Raw genomic sequence first — 19,839 nt, forward strand, 5'->3', positions numbered from 1 at the left:
TGATTGGCTGCTTAGAAATTAAGTGTTAACGAGCAGTTGGACAGGTGTACCTAATAAAGTGGCCGGTGAGTGTATTTTATAATGTTTAAACAACTGTATACTACTCTCCCTGTATGTATGTGATATGATTTCTTTGTTGTCGGTCTGCCTCAGGTTAAATGCCACAGAACTTACTTTTAGTATCTAGTTTGACAGTCAGTTGTAACAGAAAAAGAACATAAAATAAACTACTTTAACGCAGATTTTCTACTAGGCTTTATTACGTGGAATCGGGTTGGTTCATAAACTCCAGAACTTCCCGATCTAGCGTTTTAGGCCGTATTGGAGGCTATGCTGGCATTGGTATCAAAACATCTCTAGTTGTAGGGCTGTCAAAAATGGACAAAATGACTTTCAAATATTTCCTCTAAAATAACACAGGCTTGAATATGTTTTTTGGCATTGTGTATACAATACATTCAATACAACAGGAGACATAACTACTTATATACGTAGGTCTACTATTTTAACATAAACAGGTATTTTAAGATATCTACATTCATGGATATTTGGCTGTATTTATGGGGTCTTGCTTCCCCCTCATTGGTTGTTTACTTTTAGTATCACAAGCCACGTGATAGAAGCGCCTTCAACATGCCCACTCGCTCGCTGTGAATTGCCTAATCAGGCATTACGTAGACAGGGAGCTGATCGTTAAGGGAGCAACGGCCTAGAACATGGGAGGCAGACAGCCACGGTAGTTCTGTTTTGATTTTTTACAAATAAAATGATAAATTTCATTATTTGACTGTGTGATTTTGTTTAAATATTTTAAATATATATTCAATTTTAGAATCTTTGTTGACAGCCCTATAGGGTTAAAAAGAATTGAGGGTAATACTTGTTTTTTTCTATTAATCACTTGTGGGATTTGCAAATGAGCACATCATTGTAAGATATTTGCTGTATTTTAATGTTTACTGGATGCTTAGAAGGTGTTTTGGGAATTTTATGTTAGAATCTGGTATCTCCACTTTTGTCCCTGAAGGGTATCATTATGTGTGCAGGCATTTGCTTTTCCCTTTACTCAAAAATAAAGGTGTTTAGGTCTGTTCTTAATAAAATTCCAGTATCTTGCATTTTAAAAATGCAATATCAACATATGAATATGAACTATGGTGAAAGTCTCGCTTCTTATTTCTACCTTGAGCAATCCATTCCTCCATTTTAAATAAACTATTGATAGGTGACATATAAGCTACGCTACTTAATAAAAACATTTATGACATTGTAAAACTATAATTTATAGCTGGTCAAGTCCCATCTCAATGAACAACACTGTCAAGTAGTATCCTGTACAAAATGCAGCCAAAGAAAACACAAAGGCTGAGAAATCATAGTTCTCCTGAAACCCCCATGTAATTTCTTGTTAAAGTGCCCCAAGGCCAACAGGCACACAAACAAAAAACACTCATATCTACTGACTATAACAAGTAATAAGAGGATCAAAATCATGGCTGGTGTATTTTACCAGCATTATTGGAGCCATGTCTGTGTTTTTGCACTTGCTGGGAATTGCGCTACAAGGATGGCTTTAGAACATAGAAAACTGAAGCAAACAAGCATGATTGTAATCAACTTCAAAAATGGTAGCTGGTGCAAAGCAGTACACAGATTAAGTACAGCAGAGGCAATCAGTACAGCAATCAACCAGGTTTAAACAAAACAAACCACTACAAAAGATGTTTTGAGAAAACTGCATATTCTTTTCTTTCATTTGAGAAATTGCTACAGTGTGGAGAAAATGTATTTGATCCCCTGCTGATTTTGTACATATGCCTACTGACAAAGAAATGATCAGTCTATCATTTTAATGATAGATGTATTTGAATAGTGAGAGACAGAATGACAAAAACATCCAGAAAAACACATGTCGAAACCGTTATAAATTGATTTGCATGTTAATGTAACATTTATTTGACCCCTCTGCAAAACATGACTTTGTTCTTGGTGGTTAAACCAAGAGTTCAGGCATTTCTTGTAGTTGACCACCAGGTTTACACACATCTCAGCAGGGATTTTGTCCCACTCCTCTTTGCAGATCATCTCCAAGTCATTAAGGTTTTGAGGCTGACGTTTGGCAACTCAAACCTTCAGCTCCCTCCATAGAATCCTATGGGTTTAAGGTCTGGAGACTGGTTAGGCCACTCCAAGACCTTAATGTGCTTCTTCTTGGGCCACTCCTTTGTTACCTTGGTCGTGTGTTTTGGGTCATTGTCACCCATCCACGAACTATTTTCAATGCCCTGGCTGAGGGAAGGAGGTTCTCACCCAAGATTTGACGGTACATGGCCCTGTCCATAGTCCCTTTGATGCGGTGAAGTTGTCCTGTCCCCTTAGCAGAAACCCCCCCCCCAAAGTATAATGTTTCCACCTCCATGTTTGACGGTGGGGATGGTGTTCTTGGGGTCATAGGCAACATTCCACCTCCAAACACGGCGAGTTGAGTTGATGCCATAGAGCTCCATTGTGGTCTCATCCGACCAGAACACTTTCACCCATTCATTGTTCATTGGCAAACTTCAGACGGGCATTTATATGTGCTTTCTTGAGCAGGGGGACCTTGCGGGCGCTGCAGGATTTCAGCCCTTCACGGTGTAGTGTGTTACCAATTGTTTACTTGGTGAATATGGTCCCAGCTGCCTTGACATCATTGACAAGATCTTCCCGTGTAGTTCTGGGCTGATTCCTCACTGTTCTCATGATCATTGCAACTCCACGAGGTGAGCTCTTGCACTGAGCCCCAGGCCGAGGGAGCACTCCCTTTAAGCGTGTGCTCCTAATCTCAGCTCGTTAACTGTATAAAAGACACCTGAGAGCCAGAAAACCTTCTGATTGAAACAATTTATAACATTTTTGACATGTTTTTTGGGGGGATTTTCTTGTTGTTATTCTGTCTCTCACTGTTCAAATAAATCTACCATTAATATTATAGACTGATCATTTCTTTGTCAGTGGGAAAACATAAAAAAGTACATAAAACACAAATGTACTTCTCTTTGTTTAGCTATTATTTTAACACCTGCATACCTGGCATATGATACCCATTACGTCACTGCGTTGTAATTCGTACACTCTTTCTCTTTACCTAAAGTGATGTCTTATACAAAATCCCCTAAGTAGATAAAATTATAAATATATGTAAAGTCAAAATGGCATAAATCCAGTTTAATTCTAACCTGTGTAATGCACTCTGATCTCAGTCCTTTTTCTCATCACTTTAATTGGGTTGCAGACATCCACGTGAACAAGATAATTCTCTTCTAAGGCACTCACACCGAGAGAGACATCCCCAGAGACACAGAAACTGTTTACTACCCCACACACTTCCCTTAGCCAGGAGCTGGGAGATGGTATCCTCAGTGCTTTTGCACTAAATTAAACAAATACACAAGAATAATTGTATATTTCTTGTTTTTCTCCTGATGTAGGATGGTGTAGGGCATGTTGCTGATTCAAAATCATGCCTGTTCACATCCTAGGTAATTAAACAAAGACTAGTCACCTTTTCATGACAAGCCTTAAGTGAAAATATAATGATGTGTGGTATCTATAAGTCAATATTATGGACTCTATGGTATCTTTTAAATGTAAATATTTTCTCATTCAAAAACAGGTATAAGCTTCGGGCATGTCCACAGATGTACTCTCCTTTCTCTCCGCATTGCAGATACTGTGTCTGTGGTTCTAAAACTCCTGTGTACCATCCCCCATTTCATATTCTCATGGGCTGTAGTTATCACACCTAGGAAGTATACAATTTAGGGTAAACAGTTGTTTCACCAGCTGTCTCCGATTTTTTTCTCACTGTCAGCATACTTACAACTAAGCACAGGCATCGACAGAAATGTGATACTCACTGTAAAGAATTGCTGGGGTAATGAGGAAGTCATGAATAATACAGTAACCAAGTAATAACGCAGTCATTATTAAGCCCTAATGCCCATTAGGAGCTGCTCCTACTTCTAGCATTGCGTAATGCAGCTAATACTGAACACAAAGGCTCACTAGCAATGAGCAGATGTTGTCCTGATCTGCTTTCTTCCCTCATAAGACTACACCTTATTATATCCAATTCTTTACTATTTTTTTTTTAAAAACTCTTGTCAATCCGAACAATGCAGCCAATGCATATATTGTATACCGCCCCCCACACACACACATCTAACCAGAGATCAATATAGTTGAGCTCCCAGTCAGTCATTAATCTTAACATCACACATGTCAGTTGCTATCCAGCCTCAGAGTGACATTATCCAATGAGGCATGTGCTAATGAAGAGGGATTTAATGGTAGACAGAAAGCAAGCGGACATATTCCTTACAACTTTGTATGCAAGAGACAATTTACATTAAAGAGGCTTTGATGTGAATAACTTCCCGTTTAGGTTTGATTTTACACCTTCATCTGTTTTTGCTCCCACTGTTATAGATTGCACAGAGGCAAAATGTCAACCGGGTAATTTAGATTTAATTATATTAAGTTATAAATAATAAGTCATGTGTAGGGCTGCAACTAATGATTATTTGCATTGTCGATTAATCTGTTGATTGTTTTTTCAATTAAAGGAATACGCCACCGTTTGTGGAAATAGGGCTTATCACGGTCTCCCCTAGCTGTAGATGTAGCAGTGCTTCAGCTGTGGTTCCACCCAATATAGTCCTGTATCAATATCTGCCTTGGAAATCGTCAAGTCTTAATCTGCATTGCTATTTGTACTCGTTGTTAATACGCAGGCTACAACAAGTAATTAGGTTTTTTTTTTTTTTGTTGGCTCACTTTTACTTACAACAGTCTGCTGCTGCCGGTGTTGCACCGGACTAAAACACTGCATGAACTGAGACAAATAATGCGTTGGCCCACCCGGGATGAGCCGTATTTCAACAAACGGTGGCGTGTTCCTTTAATAAATTAGTTTTTTTGTTCTATAAAATGTCAGAAAATTGGACTTTGTCTACCACTGATAGAAATGTAGTTTACTGTCATAAATAAACCAATGAAACTAGAAAATATCCACATTTAAGAAGCTGGTATCATAGGACTTTCACACGTTTTCATGAAAAATGACTCAAACCGATTAATCGAGTTTCAAAATAGTCAACAATTGATGGAATAGTTGAGCGTTCTTCGCAGCTCTAGTCATGTCAGCTTTCACTCTTGGTGTGTTACATGAGTTTTTTCAGACTATGATTTACAGTGGTTCCAGCTAATAAGTAGGTTTACTGGTGGATCATTCAGAGACTCCTGTGATATAGTATAGGCAAAACATATCTCCAACGTTAGGAAAGCGCTATATTCCCAGAATAACATGCATGCAATGTCTTGTTATACCAACTGCTTTGTAATACCTTTATACTGTACTGACCAATTAGACAAAACAACAGTATAACTTGTTTTTCCAAGTAATAAAGCTTTTAAAATGTTTTTTGATAAACTATTAGTACTGATAAAAAAGCACACCCATAAAAAAATCTGGTATATATAATCCTAATCTATTTTGGTTGTATAGTACACATGAACTATCCGCTGGGATTTTACAACTAGTTCTAAGCCTTTGTATTGAAGGTTTGGTTTCCAGCTCAGCTTAGCTTATACTAAGTTCACATGCTCACATCTACAACATGTTAGAGATATTGAGACATGTAGCACAGTTAATTCTGATTATCCTAGTGTATGATATGGCAAAGCCAAGGTTCAGCGTTAGAACAAATATACAACCACCTGGGATAACTTCATTTGTACATTTTTTTTAAGTAAAAATGATTCATGTAAATCAAGGCACAATTATGATCTTGAAGGCCAATTTAAAAGTTGAACAAGACAGACAGTTGATGACTGCCTCATCTCTACAATGCTAAGAGTAAAGAGGATATTTTCTTTCCCTATGCATATAGGATCAAAACTACTCAATCCCTTAAGGGTAAAACCAAAACAAATTAGTCCTTTCTTGTGCAGTCATAAAACAATTATTTTTTCTTTTATAGAAGTAAATATGTAGTCTGTGTTTTTCTACACTTGCACAAGTTGCTTGGTTAAAGCCCTCTGAGGTTGTGAGAGGATTTCACTGATGCTGTGTGAGCCCCTGTGCTCTTGCTTAGGTTTCTTCACAAAATGTAAACACCTGCATCACTGCTGTGCTCCCACTAATTAAAACTGTGTCGGTCTAATGAGAGCCGTGCCTGTCAGGCCCCTCCACACACTCAATAAATCACCGCTCTTTAGGCCTGCTTTATCCCACGGTATGGAAAGGAAGTACGTCTCTCGGATAGATAGATATGCATGCAACTCAGATTCTCTCTACTGTACTCTTGTTTGTTCTCAATATTCTCCAGGAGAATTCATTGTCTTCTCCGCTACATCCACTAAGTCATGCCATGGGCAATGTAGAGTAGCAGCTCAAACTAAATCTTCCCTGTTGGTGGCCGTGGCTACTAAGCACGATTTCCCAAGACCATCTATCTATATATTACAGGAAGTTCTGTCTGTCACTGTGTGTGTGTGTGTGTGTGTGTGTGTGTGTGTGTGCGTGTGCGTGTGCGTGTGCGTGCGTTTGTGCGCAGCGGAGCTTTGGCAGCTAAAATGTGACATACACCTCAGACCCACAAAAATGTGCAAAGTAGCACTACTTTGGACTGTCTTTGACTTTGACATTTTCCTGAATTTTAGGACATCTCAGAATCCCGAGCCTGTGTCGCGGTGGGAGAAGGCAGAATCGCAAAACAAACCCCTTCCAACTCCAGGAGATATAACTTTTTTTCTAAATCCAATGCTACCATATCTTTGACTTTCTAGTCCTTTTGGTGCCTTATTCCTGTTTTGTCTGGTTAATTTAGCTAACTGAACAGATAGCTAAAAGCAAAAGAGGGGGCACCGGTAACGCTAACGGAGGTGTAGCTAGCGTTACAAGTGGCTGCGGTTTGAATCGGGTGCCTGGGTCTGTTTCCCGTCGGTTCATTAAACTGACGTTTGCGTCCTTAGCACCGGAATTAAGTGCTGACTGGGATGGCTGGCTGCTAGCTGGCTGGGGGCTGACTGTGGATGTGTCCCCCAGCAGGGGATGCAATTACAGTGGATGGTTGCTAGCTGGCTGGTGGCTGACTGTGGATGTGTCCCCTGGGGCTGTTGTCAGCTCTCATCCCAACTGAAGCCTCGCAGTGCCGGGAGACTGAGGCAGAAAACAGAGGTGTGCTAACTAGATAAACTACCATTACATTAGTAATCTATCTTTACAGTTAACAATACTGATGAATTTGGGGGTTAGTCCACAGTTGTTAACCATGGTCAAAACAATCATACTAAAATAACTGAGCGTGTCGTAATCTTACATTAGCCACCAATAATTACATCAGCATTAGCTACTTGTCAACCAGCACCTTTTACAGTAGGCACCAAAGCACTTTTCCTCTTTGTTCCCCCTACAGGTTGGGAGAGTAAATGTTGCCAATATTCTTATGTCTCATTCCAACGAGTTAATGAACCACTAAAACGATTTTGGAAACATTATTTTAAGGTACAATAGAATCTTTGTGTTGGATCAATCAACATTGGAATCAATCAATATCAATAACTAAGGTATCTGTTGTATTACTGTGTTGCAAACTGGCATGTAATCAATGACCAAACAATGCCATGTGGCAAAAAAAGAAAAATGTATTAAAACCCCCCCAAAAGAGAAAAGAATCAAGGTTTGTATTGATTGTTTTATTTGTATTATCGTGTGTCAAAAATTGTGAACCAAATCGAACCAAAGTTTGGTGTATTGTTACAGCCATAACGCAAAGCACAACCAGACAAGTGCATAACAGCGTTATGCCACTTATAGGCAGGCTATTTCTCTTACAAAGTGAGACGTATCTGTATATATGAGTCTGTGTTTGGGGGAGGGAAGGTAACCTGCACATCAGCAGACGCCACATGCAGAATGCTTTACAACAGCGGGGGGACTCTTTTCCTGCTATTGTATTAAATTGCTGTGAGCTGGAAGAACATAATGTAGCACAATCCTGGAGATTATTCCTTCGGAGCGCTGTGCAATGCGAATCTCAGAATTGAACCGGGCAGATACATCAGTTTTCATCGAACTCACCCTTGGTCCCACCCCCACGAATTAAATTCCCTACTTCACCGTTAACCATCAAACCACTAAACCTGTATAGAAATGAACACCTCTGCTGAAATGTTCTCTCTCTCTCTCTCTCTCTCTCTCTCTCTCTCTCTCTCTCTCTCTCTCTCTCTCTCTCTACACACACAAACAGATGATTAACTCTCATAATGGGCCAGGTGGGTAGCGCACTGCGATGAGTCCATGACGCTAATGTCTGAATACTCTACATTGTCATTTTGATATTTTGTGATTACATTCTGAATCTGCCCCGTTCTCTGTCAGATAAATATAGTAGTACAATGTCTTCACCTGATGTAGAAGCAGCTTACGCTGTATATCAGTAGTAGGCTATACAGTGAAGTTGCATATTTAGTGGTTTGGGGTCCTTCTGTAGGTAGTTTTGGGATACAATTTGAATTCAACAAGCAGCAATACCACAGGCCAAGAAAGCACCCATTCCAAACAGGCACACTTTCAATGGGCACTGCACTAGTTGATACAATGAGACAGCTCATATAACCAAACTATAACTTATGGGTGAGGGGAGAAATCGATACAGCATAGTATCACGATATTTTCAGTGGCAATACTGTATCAATACACAGGCGCCAAGTATTGATCTTTTATTATATATGTTAGTCAGTTTGTCTGCTTGACAATCCCATTTTGCAGCAGTAAAATTAAAGTGATATGAACAAACAGAGAAATTTATCTTTTAGATAAAACAGATGTTGACAAAGTTTCTTTTGGGGACATCATTTGAAATTGGAAAAAATTAGAAGTTGGAAAAAGGTTGTAAATTGCAAGATTTAGCAGAACATAGCAATATTTTAAAAATCACAATAATGTTGTGGCATAAGTATCGTGATGATAGTATATCAGGAGTCTATTTTCTTTGGTTTAACATGTGTAACTACAATATTGTATGTTGCAACACATTCTCACTACCAACTGGTAAAATCACTTACAGTTCTTATACGTTAGGAAAAGATCATGGGTGGGATTTCAAAATGTACCTTTAAGTGACACGTGGGACAACAACTGGACACAAATTCCAATGTCCTTGGTGAAAGTCTTGTGTTTTTTGACTTGACAACCCTCACAACCTTCCACTTTACACAGAATGATAGTTACATTTTAAAGTGCAGTTTTGTAGTGCACAAGATGAAAATGAAGTCGTTCTCCATAGATCAACCTATATTAAAATGCCCAACTATACAGCAGAAAAAAAAAAAGTTACATACTGTTAGTAAAAACGGTTTGGTGGTCTCTATACTTAATTAAAAAGATGCAGAAGAATTGACCCAATGTATTCTTTGACACCTGGGGTCTGAATTTTTGTCAGTGACACTTTCTGTGCGAATCATGAATAAATAACATGTATTCATTAAGTTTTCCCTGGTGCATATGTCATCTCAACCGTAATGAAGCACAGCTCCAACCAATATGAGTTAACCCTTTGTATTATGCAGCAAAGATGATCTTCTGAACATGGCGAAGGCACAATTGATTGCAAAAAATCTCAGAAACAAGAAATTAGATAATTCAAGTGGTAGAAAGAGACAACTTGCAAAGGCACGCTCAGAGTCTGTCTCAGAACTAAAGAGCAAAATAACCATAAAATCTAAAAGCCACATTACCCTTTACCAACCCACTATGGCATCGTGGCAAAGCTGGTAGGAGTGTGTAGTTTTCCCTTTTATGGATACCATCTGTCCAATAGGCCCATAAAGCTTGAAGAATATCACCCAAACTGTCCAAATTTAACAGCTTGTTAAGATGCTACATATTCTTATATTCTTATATTGATTATACTATAGCTATTTGCCTTCATTCACCATAGCACAACCAAATTGTGAAGGTTTGAAGTCCCAGCCATTGTTGATGATATACATGTCTGTTAAAATAGAGTATGACAAGAAAAAAAAAAGTACTATGCTTCTATCCTGATAGCAAGAATTTAAAGCTTAATCTAGGAAAAGAGCATTATCTCCCTTATAGTCAGCTACTTTGACATGTCCCCACAGTTGCTAAGCATAAAGCCAAGATTTCAACTATGAAAGACATGGAACACCCCAAAGACGGGTGTGCTCAAAACCATCATGGGAATGGTTCACTAACAGTCAAAGTTTGCTTTCTGCCTCTTTGATATTAATGCACAACAACTTCACTTTTTTTAAGAAGTAAGTAGAGCCCGACCGAAATATAGGCGGGCCGATATTATCAACCGATATTAGTTATTTCCCGATCTATTGGTATCGGCATTTATAATGGCTGATTTTGAAAAAGATTTTTCATTTAAATATTCGTTTAACAAAATAATTTCTAATGACAAATAAATGATTCTGATAAAAGAGTATTTAAAAAATAAAAACGGACTATCGATCATGTTATTAGCGTTGGCGTTGCATAGTTTGTCCACCAGAGGGCGCTCTAACGTCAAAGCCCCTGCTGGCAATACTGATTTTATGTTCCAAAGACTTTAAGTTTCATATCTTACAATTGTATTTGTATACATTTTATTTATCAGAACTTTAATGTATGTTGACGTTCCACTGTTTTTTATTATCATATTATTTAAGTGAGAACTAATAAATAACAATTAATTAATGTTAGGGAAATCTGTTTGTTTTGTAACACATTTCTGGATGTAGTTTTTTTAAATATACATAGTCAGAATACATTGTCATTATTCGTATCGGTATTGGCCTTAAAAATCGGTCGGGCTCTAGAAGTAAGTTCACCTGGGACACACAGCACTATGTATTTAGGAGAATGAAAGACCTCATAACTAAAGAGCCTGGACTGTATAATAATCAACCCCAGGAAAGAGCCAAAGCCCCAAGCTGATACATCAAAACAGCTTAGACGCAGGCTTGCTGCACAGTGAGCAATTAGTTATGCATCCAAATCACCGACTGTCAGTGAAGTCTACTTGGCACAGACTGAGAAAGAGCATTATAATTTTTTGTTTTCTTTAGATTTGACACATTTTCACCATCTACGTTTATCTCTACCATATCTGTATGGTGAGAAAACACTTGAAGCTATCCTGTAAAGACTACTCATAGCAGTATCTCCGGGGCTTAATTAGGATAATTCTTCAGGTTTAAGGTACAACTTAATCCTCCACAAACATGTACAATTAATGTAGCAAGGTGTACAGGAAAGCAGTCTTTGGTCTGTGTCAGGTTTGTGCTTCTTTCAATAACAAAACAAATGCCGACAATATATTGAGGCAGAAACTAACACTGCAGTGTCCTATTTAAAGTCAAAGGTTCTTTTTCTCCCACAGAAATGCAGTAAAGCAGACTGCCAGACTGCCACCTTGACTAGATTTTTTTCATCTTTATAAACTACATGTGCATCATAGTTTTTGTACCATGACTTCATAACGCCATATTCACTGCAAGTGCAGTCATATCAAACAACCCCAGCTGACAGATGTTAAAATGAAGAGATCATTATATGCATTTGCCTCCCACTCTTGGAAGTCGTAATTGAGAGGCAGTGCACTGTTATGGAAAAGGGAAAAGGGTCCTCAATAAAAATCAATAATTAGTTTTGTGATGAAGGCATGTGTGGGGAAAAAAAACTAAAGTACAGATGCTTTTGGACTTGATGTTCTGTTGCTCTATCATAGGGCAGAATGCACTCATATAATGCACGTTCTAATTGTATGTGCTTAATTTACAGTGAGTTGAGTCTTGGCCCATGTTGTAAAGTTACTCCCTGGTTTGGCAAATGCTGTAATGGCCCAAGTTGCATGGATTTTTATAATGTTAATGTTGCAGTGTTAAAAAAAGAAAATACACATTAATACATTGCAAACTGTATACCACACTCTGCAGAAAGCATATGCTTTACTTTTTATTACAGCAGAAATTATTAGTATTCTAATCAGTCAAAATCCACTAATTATTACAGCAATGATATAAAACATGCTGGTTTCATTTGTTTAAATGTTCTTTCTACATAAAGGAAAAGACCCTTTGGTAAGAACTCATTTGATCATTGAAATCAAAATCCATAATCAAAGGACTTTAACCTGAACCCGGCAAGCATTTAGCCCTAGCCCACTGCAATTATGAACAACAAAAACCACGGCATACAAGTCTTGCTGTGCCTCTGGAAAACAACAAAGGCCAGAGGGTCACAGCAATATGTCTGTCAATCACACAGCACGGTGTTCAGCCCAGATTGGGTTTAATAAAGCCCAATGACTCATGTACTGAATGGGATAGGACTGCAGTGGAGCATCTGTTATGGATTACCAGGCTTTATTCCAAGAGTATATTCAGCAAGAGACTTTGCTGGATATAATATTTTGGTGTTAGCATGCTTTAAAATCACAGAAACATCTCTGGACTGCAGATAAGAACACCAAACGAATAGACACATCTACAGAAAGATGGGAGTTGCTTTTACTGTATTATAATGTAAGTTTTCTTCATTAAAAACGAATGTGCTTATCAATCACAATCAATTGGTCATTGTGGTTTTAAAAAGACAGCGGCTTTAGCTGAATGATACAGAGCCCCGAAGTTGACATGCAGGAAAAAAAACTTAGAAAAGAAAAAAACATGTACTGGGGACAAACACTATACTCAAAAAATCTGAATAAACAATGGATGTATTTAGACAAACAAGGAGATGTAAAAAAGGAGATGCCACTAGCTAGCACCGCTAACTAGCACTCCTCTACTGGAGGCCCTAATGGATGTGCTGCAGGTCCACATACTTTGCATTTGTCTGTCTGCGCGTGTCTGTGTTTGTGTGTGGTGAGCTAGCAGCACTAGCTAGCTTCTAAAGTTAGCTAGCGCTAAGTGGACCCGCAGCCTAATGTAGTGCAATCACTCCCAGCACATCCATCAGGGGCTCCAGTAGATGAGTGCTAGCTAGCTGCGCTTGTAAACAAGTACGGGGAAGCTTTTTGACGCTTTGGCCTCTCTGACGAGGCGGCATTCTATGTTCTATCACAGCCAATACACTGACACTAGAAAGCTTTTATAAAATTACATATGTAATGACAGAATATGTGTTGTTAATTGGTCGCAGCGGTGTCCGTTTGCAGTTAGCTGGCTCGTTAGCCGCTGAGCCGCAGCAGCTGCCAGACTAACCTAGCGATCCGTGCAGGACTACACTGTCAGCAGACCGTTTAGAGACCGTGTGGCCGGCAGGTAGCGTTAACTGGACCCTATGTACACACAACATTATATAATAACAAATAGGTAACCCAGCAACAGCGATTATGAGGTAGTCCTCAGAATTAATGTTTTGGTAGGAACAAAAGTTTACATCAATAGTTTCTCCGGAATAAGCCAGCGCGAAGGATGTCTATATTCTGATTGGTTGCTGGCGTTAGCCGCTGCTTGCGGTTGAACCGCGTCATAGCTCATTACCATAAAGTTGAACATTTTCAACTTTCTGAATGGCGCTCAACATACTCAAAACGCAACGCAACAGATTTGAGGCTCCTTGCAGCTAAAAGAGACGCTTCCATTGAAAATTAATGACTTCTGGTAAATTTAAAAGCTCGAGTTGGTGGCGGTGTGCACGCACGGTAAGGTTCAGGGTGATGATTAAATTCATAATCATTTTTCTTCAAAACTCACACCCAATGACCCTCATCCTTTATTGATTGACCCTTTATCAATCTAACACAGAAACCAGCGCAGATATGAGCGGGGAAATCCTCAACAGGCTTCACGTGGGATCCATGAAACGTTCATATCCCACCAATCAGAGCGTAAGAATGATCAGACATTGATAAATGCAGCGGCTGGAAACCATCGTAATTTCAATATCATGCCTCAATATATTCTCAGTTTTGAAGCCTTGTGCCTACTATTTACGACATGGCAAGACGTAATCAGGCTAAGAAGCGACACTTTTCATGGGTGGGGATTGAAACCTTGACATCTCAGTTTAATTTGCAGTAACGTGTGTTCGATTTGGCAGCCTAAAAACTGGTATTAGGCTGTAGGAAGAATGCGGAATAGAAAGAGATCACTGATGCGGTCAACAGTGTTGACGTATTAAACTCCAGCTGAAGTTTGTTTAATTTATACATCCTTGACATACAGTATGTATACTCCTAATAGTATTATATAGGCTTATATTGCAATCTCTTAGGCCTACATGCAGGTGTGCCTATATTTAAATAAACTTTACTTGTGTTTTTTTTGTGAGTAAGAGCCAGGAGAGATTGTGTCCTCCACTCCCCCGTGCTGGACCACCACCCTGACCCTGTGTCCTGACAGCAGAGGGGCTGGAAAAACAAGCTGAAATATTTCGGTCGATGGCAGAAAGAAATCGTTCACTTGTGGCCATTAGCAACACTTTAAAAGACAAATGACAAGCTGAAGAATAAATAAAAATGTTGTACATGTTTCCTGTATTGAATATCATTGCCAAACATAACACTAAACCTTAGTGTTGAAAGCGAGGAGTAATATCCTGTCTCCTTGGTATAGCCCCCAGTTGGGGCTGTGCTGGACACTGCTCTCTGGGCATCGGGTCAGCTGGCTCCATCTCTACATTTATTGTTTTCCTGAGAGATGTTGTTCAGAACCCCACAGGCTAAAACAATGTTGCAGACTTCTGGCGTGTATAGTATCATGTAAGAAGATTCAACCTGCTTAGTGGTCAGATGTGTCTGGGGCAGGAGCAAGACAGCAAATACAAGGAGAAGATCTTGTGTTTCCGACTAGTGAATACTTCTTGCAACTCCATGGTAAAACCAGCGCATTTCATTTAAATAATCACATATTGTCACATAGAAATTGCTCTGCTTTGCAGGTGTCTGTCTCTTACTTTAGCGATGGCTGGTTTAACCACAGAATTGGGAGTGAAGATGAGCTTGACCACAGTCCTTTTATGTAAGAGAAAACACAATCTTATGTTGGGTCGCAAAATGCAAAGCACAACTGACTACAGGAGCCATGTAGCTCAGATTTGTGGAGCACACATCCAGTAGATGTTGCGGTTGAAGGTCAGATCACGTTCTCACCACAAACAAAACGCTCCAGAGTTCGATTGAAAGCATACCGAGACCACCTTATCAAGTAGGTTTCGGTCCGCTTGTTTGGTCTGCTTCCGCATCAGAGTGCAATTGCTGCTTTCTCACTTTCCCTAACGTACCGCACCAAGGGGGGAAACAAATTCTAGGGTTATTCAACCAAACTAAATGAGGCAGGTGTGAAAGCCCCCTTTGAAGCTGCCAGTGGTAAGTTTTTCTGACAAAATGCATGTTCTGTGCAAGTGCATGCTCTGTCTCATTTAGAATGCCCAAGAGCATTACGACCGGTAAATGTGAGAATACACTTCCATCTGCTTCCAGAGTGGCTTCTTACAATGCAATGAACACAGGGAATCGCATATGAACATTAAACAAGACGAGGGAGACTGGGACAAAAGTACAGCGATATTGCAGATACAACTCTGTTCTAGGATATGTCTTCATTCTATAGGCACTTTTTCTTTGCGCCCATTTACCATAAAAGGATGTGAACTAGGTTTGAACTATACAGATTTGCATTTTTATAATAACTCTTTTAACACTGTGGCAACACCCTTAACTGATGAGAAAGAGACACAGCAGAGTAGTGCATTGAGCCCTAAATCAGGCTAGTTTTCTATGAACAGCCATGTCTGACTTAATACTTTCACTAAGAAAATAATACGTTGTATATTGTGTCGTATTGACAAAGTGTTTCAGAAAGGATGGGAAATGCTGCCCCAGGGGAGCGGGAAGCCAAACTGAGGTTACAAAATAATGACAATCTTACAATGAAGACATCTGACAACGGCGGTGCTGATTTTATCTGGAGTAAAAGGAAAACAATATTGATGAAACCCACAGATAAGTCAATGATGCGCAAGTATACTGTATGCCCTTCTCTCCTACAACTTATCAACACTGAATTTAAAAACATTTGTCTCTGCTCTGCTTAATAAATGGTCCAGGGGGAAATACTGCAATGTTTTGTTCCACAATGGCTACCTTTTATCTGCTTTGTAAGATCTAAACAATCACTGAGGCAGAACTATTCCTAGTGTCCCAATTAGTGGCACTAGAGCAATCACTGCAAGCACAGTCAAATACATAGATTTTCAAATTCAATCTGAAAATGCTATTTACTAGCTCACCTTCAAAGTACAGCCCCTGTATCGTTTTGTTTTTTAAGTGGCCATGGTTAATGAGGCTCTGCACAAACTACTGCACAGAAAGGTCAAAAGCAAAAACCTCATGCCCTGGAAAAAGTAAAACATAAAACTGACTTTTGTCACACTGTCCATGTGACAAGAACAGTGTATACATTTCTTAATGTATGCTTTATTTTTTCCAAGCGCAAACACCATCCTGTTGATTTTCATCAGTCATTTAACAAAGTCAACCCAAATATTACTCAATAAAATTCTGTCATAAATCTCGGTCACCGGTTATGTACATCTGCATAAATCTAATGCATCTACAAAATACAGTTTTCACCTTCGCGGCTAATTTCTATTGTTTTTTTGACCATCTCCCTCTAAAGGATTTAAGACATACAGAGAACATTGGCAATAGACACAAGGCAATAGACGATCTATCAAGGCAATAGACGATCTATCAGTTCCAATTAAGGAGTTATAAAATAAAAGTGTCAAATCAAACTTACTGGAGGACCAAATGAAAAGTAAAGATCTTAAAATAAAAACTTGTCTGCATAGTCCAATTTTTGCTTTACACAGTATAGCACTCAAGTGTATAACATCAAGGAAAAACTTGATTATTCTCAGTAACCCCACCTTCACCTCTCTAAGTGTCCTGCCTGCTGTTTTATAGGACACAATAAAAACTGGATGGAGCTCTCTCTATTCCTCTGTACAGTCACATCCTTGATTCCCCAAAACCTATGGGCAGCTAATTTGGCCATTTTGATAGCAGTGACATCACAAAATAATATGAATTTGCTGATTACAACCCGGCATTGTTAGCATGAGTTGATTGCGGTCACTTTTGCTGTATATTGGTCGTACAAAACACAAACTCAAACACGCATGCACAAAGTATGAATATGCCGTTTGATCTCAAAACATCCAACTTTCTAAAAGCACAAAACTTTAAAAATGCAGGTCACAAGGAGTCTAACTGACCTAAACTTCGAGTTATTGAAGTAATTCCAAAACAAGGCGGTGGTGGGGGAGTTTTAGAACATCTCTTCCAGCAGAAGACTTATTTGATAGAAACCCTCAGGGCTGCTTTTTCTCAAGTTCAGAATGGGGGAGTTTGGTTTAGTTTTTTTTGTGATTTCATTTCAGTTTGTGCATTATATATGTGACATTCTGGGTATGTGACTTCTTTTAAGCACCTCATTAAAAAACATAATTTAGCTCCCATGTGGAGATATTTACGGATACTCAAACACAATAAGAATTAATACATAACTAGGTGACTTAACATTTTCCCACACAACATATTATGGCAATGGTAAAATACTCAACATGTTTCACAGGACGTTCAAATGTTATAAAAGATTTTCATAATGCAATGCCCCAGTCAAACTATCTCACCTTGTCATAAGTGTAAAATGGAGACATTGTGATGCGACCTGAGGTTCAGCGTGTTTCAGAATCCCACAGCGTGTGCGACATGTGACAAACTAAATCCCACAGCACTTCTTTCAAGAAAGCCACATAAATAGATTTAGAGAGGAGAAAGAAGATTGCCTGATGATTGTCTGATGGGATGTTAACGTCAGGTAGACAAGCGATTTATTGTACCATGGAGAATTCATTGTGGACCTCACAAGATAGGAGATATACGGTTTGTTTTCGCTATCAGCTACAAAGCAAAGCTGCCAATGTCGTTTTCTCCAACTGTACTTTGGAAAGACACAATGAATCAGTCATCACTGTCCCTTAGCTCAAGCCAAGCTGTCACAGTCTATGAAAGAGTAAATGAGTTATGGGAACATAAGCAAGAGAAAGTATTGTGAAAGCAATCATCACCGGCCAGAGAATTATCTCTTGAAAGGGGCTTTAGGAGGAAGTGTGCTGCTTTACAGGCTCAAATGTATAGATTAAAAAAAACATTGTAGACACTCCATACACTTGTTGGTTTAATTCATCTGCAAATCTGAAGGGAAGCATGGATAAAGCAAAGTATCAACTGAATGTTACTTAAATGCATGGTATATGGAGCCACAAAATTACTTTATCAATATTTCTCTGTATAACCGTGTAAACCTTATAAAGTGACATTACATCACACTGTAATTTGTCATTTATGATCCATTCTAAAACATTTCTTTGGAAGTTTTCACCTAATGAACTGACATACAGAGCTGATGATAATAAGTACATACTGCATGAATGCATATAGAAATTCACAGGTTTGCTATTCACGTCAGGTGATACTGTACGTAATTCATGTTTGTAAGGTGTTAATTCAAAACCTCAATTGCATGTACCCCAACCTGCTGATCATATGATTTATGGTTAAAGTAAAAAATGGGTGATGGGCCCATTTGAAAAATCCTCACCCGCCGGCAGTGCCCCATGGAAACGCCCCAAACGCTGTAAGGATTCAAACATATCAGGGATTATTAAAAGACCTGAGAACAAGGTCAAAGACTTGCAGAAGAACACAGAGCAAGTTAAACTTAACTTCCACTTCATCCCTGAGGCTCTGAAAATACTTAGGAGATAGTTGAGGCAGGCTCTGTTGAAAGCTCCCCTGCCGGCACGCAAAGCTTTACTTTTGATGTTAATTCCTTGAAAGCTGTTTCTTTAGCTGGGGATTAGTGCACGAAGAGCTAGGCTTACCATGCTCTGGCTAATAAAGATGAAACATCTAACACAGGTACTTGTACATACACTCGCTTGGGAACAGTGCCTATAAAGTTGCCTTAATTATAAGGAACTCACTTCGCTTCAATAACTATAAGAATAGGACGACATTTGTACTTTAAAAATACTGTGGTATTAAATGTTGAAAATCCTCTGTATTCTTTAGACACCAGTCTTGATGTAAAATAATGAGTATATAGGCACATCACTTTCTCAAAGTGATCAAAGCTCCCTGCATTTCATAGAATGCTCTCAGCCTCACCAGCTTAGGTATCTTTACCATACCGGGAAAGACTGACAATTATGAAGTATGTCCATTACAGATTCTGATTAGCCCCCATGTCTGTTCTGGCTTGAGCGACTGTTGTAGCTAATGATTCTGTGGCAGCGTGCATAGAAAACCGACACCACAATTTATCTGCTCGGCCAAAATTGTCATGATTAATAGGTGTTTCCCAAGAACATTCGTCCCTTTGAATATTTGAAATGGTTCTCCCCATCACTGAGTCTCTGCTTTGACAGTTTAAGAAGTAAATTAATCAACCCAATCACTGCATCCATCCTGCTTTCAAGTGCAATGAATGGCTTTCCTTTCATCACTTACTTGGCTATTTCCCAATAACTAATACCAGGATGATTAATTCCAGTGACCTTTCTTTAATAAAAGGTATACCTATTATTGCATTATCATATCACAGTGTGCATACTGATAGGAATACTATATGAGCAAATCATCTCAATAAGCTGTACAACCTGCACTGGGCCTTACATTTGTCATGCTAAAGAAACGTTTAGTAACCTCACATCAAATCCTATTTCACAATTCAGTTTAATGTAATTTCATTAGCTGTTAGACCACA

At 38.9% G+C, this 19,839-nt stretch overlaps 1 long non-coding RNA gene across 1 annotated transcript; it reads left to right on the top strand.

Moving 5' to 3' along the window:
* The first annotated feature begins 8,487 nt into the window (after positions 1-8,487).
* Positions 8,488-18,893, top strand: LOC117955514. Its single transcript, XR_004659071.1, has 3 exons — positions 8,488-8,498; positions 14,580-14,690; positions 18,883-18,893. It is a non-coding gene; the product is annotated as an uncharacterized LOC117955514 (long non-coding RNA).
* Positions 18,894-19,839: the final 946 nt, after the last annotated feature.

This window comes from Etheostoma cragini, chromosome 13 (assembly GCF_013103735.1).
Source record: "Etheostoma cragini isolate CJK2018 chromosome 13, CSU_Ecrag_1.0, whole genome shotgun sequence".
Taxonomy (NCBI): domain Eukaryota; kingdom Metazoa; phylum Chordata; class Actinopteri; order Perciformes; family Percidae; genus Etheostoma; species Etheostoma cragini.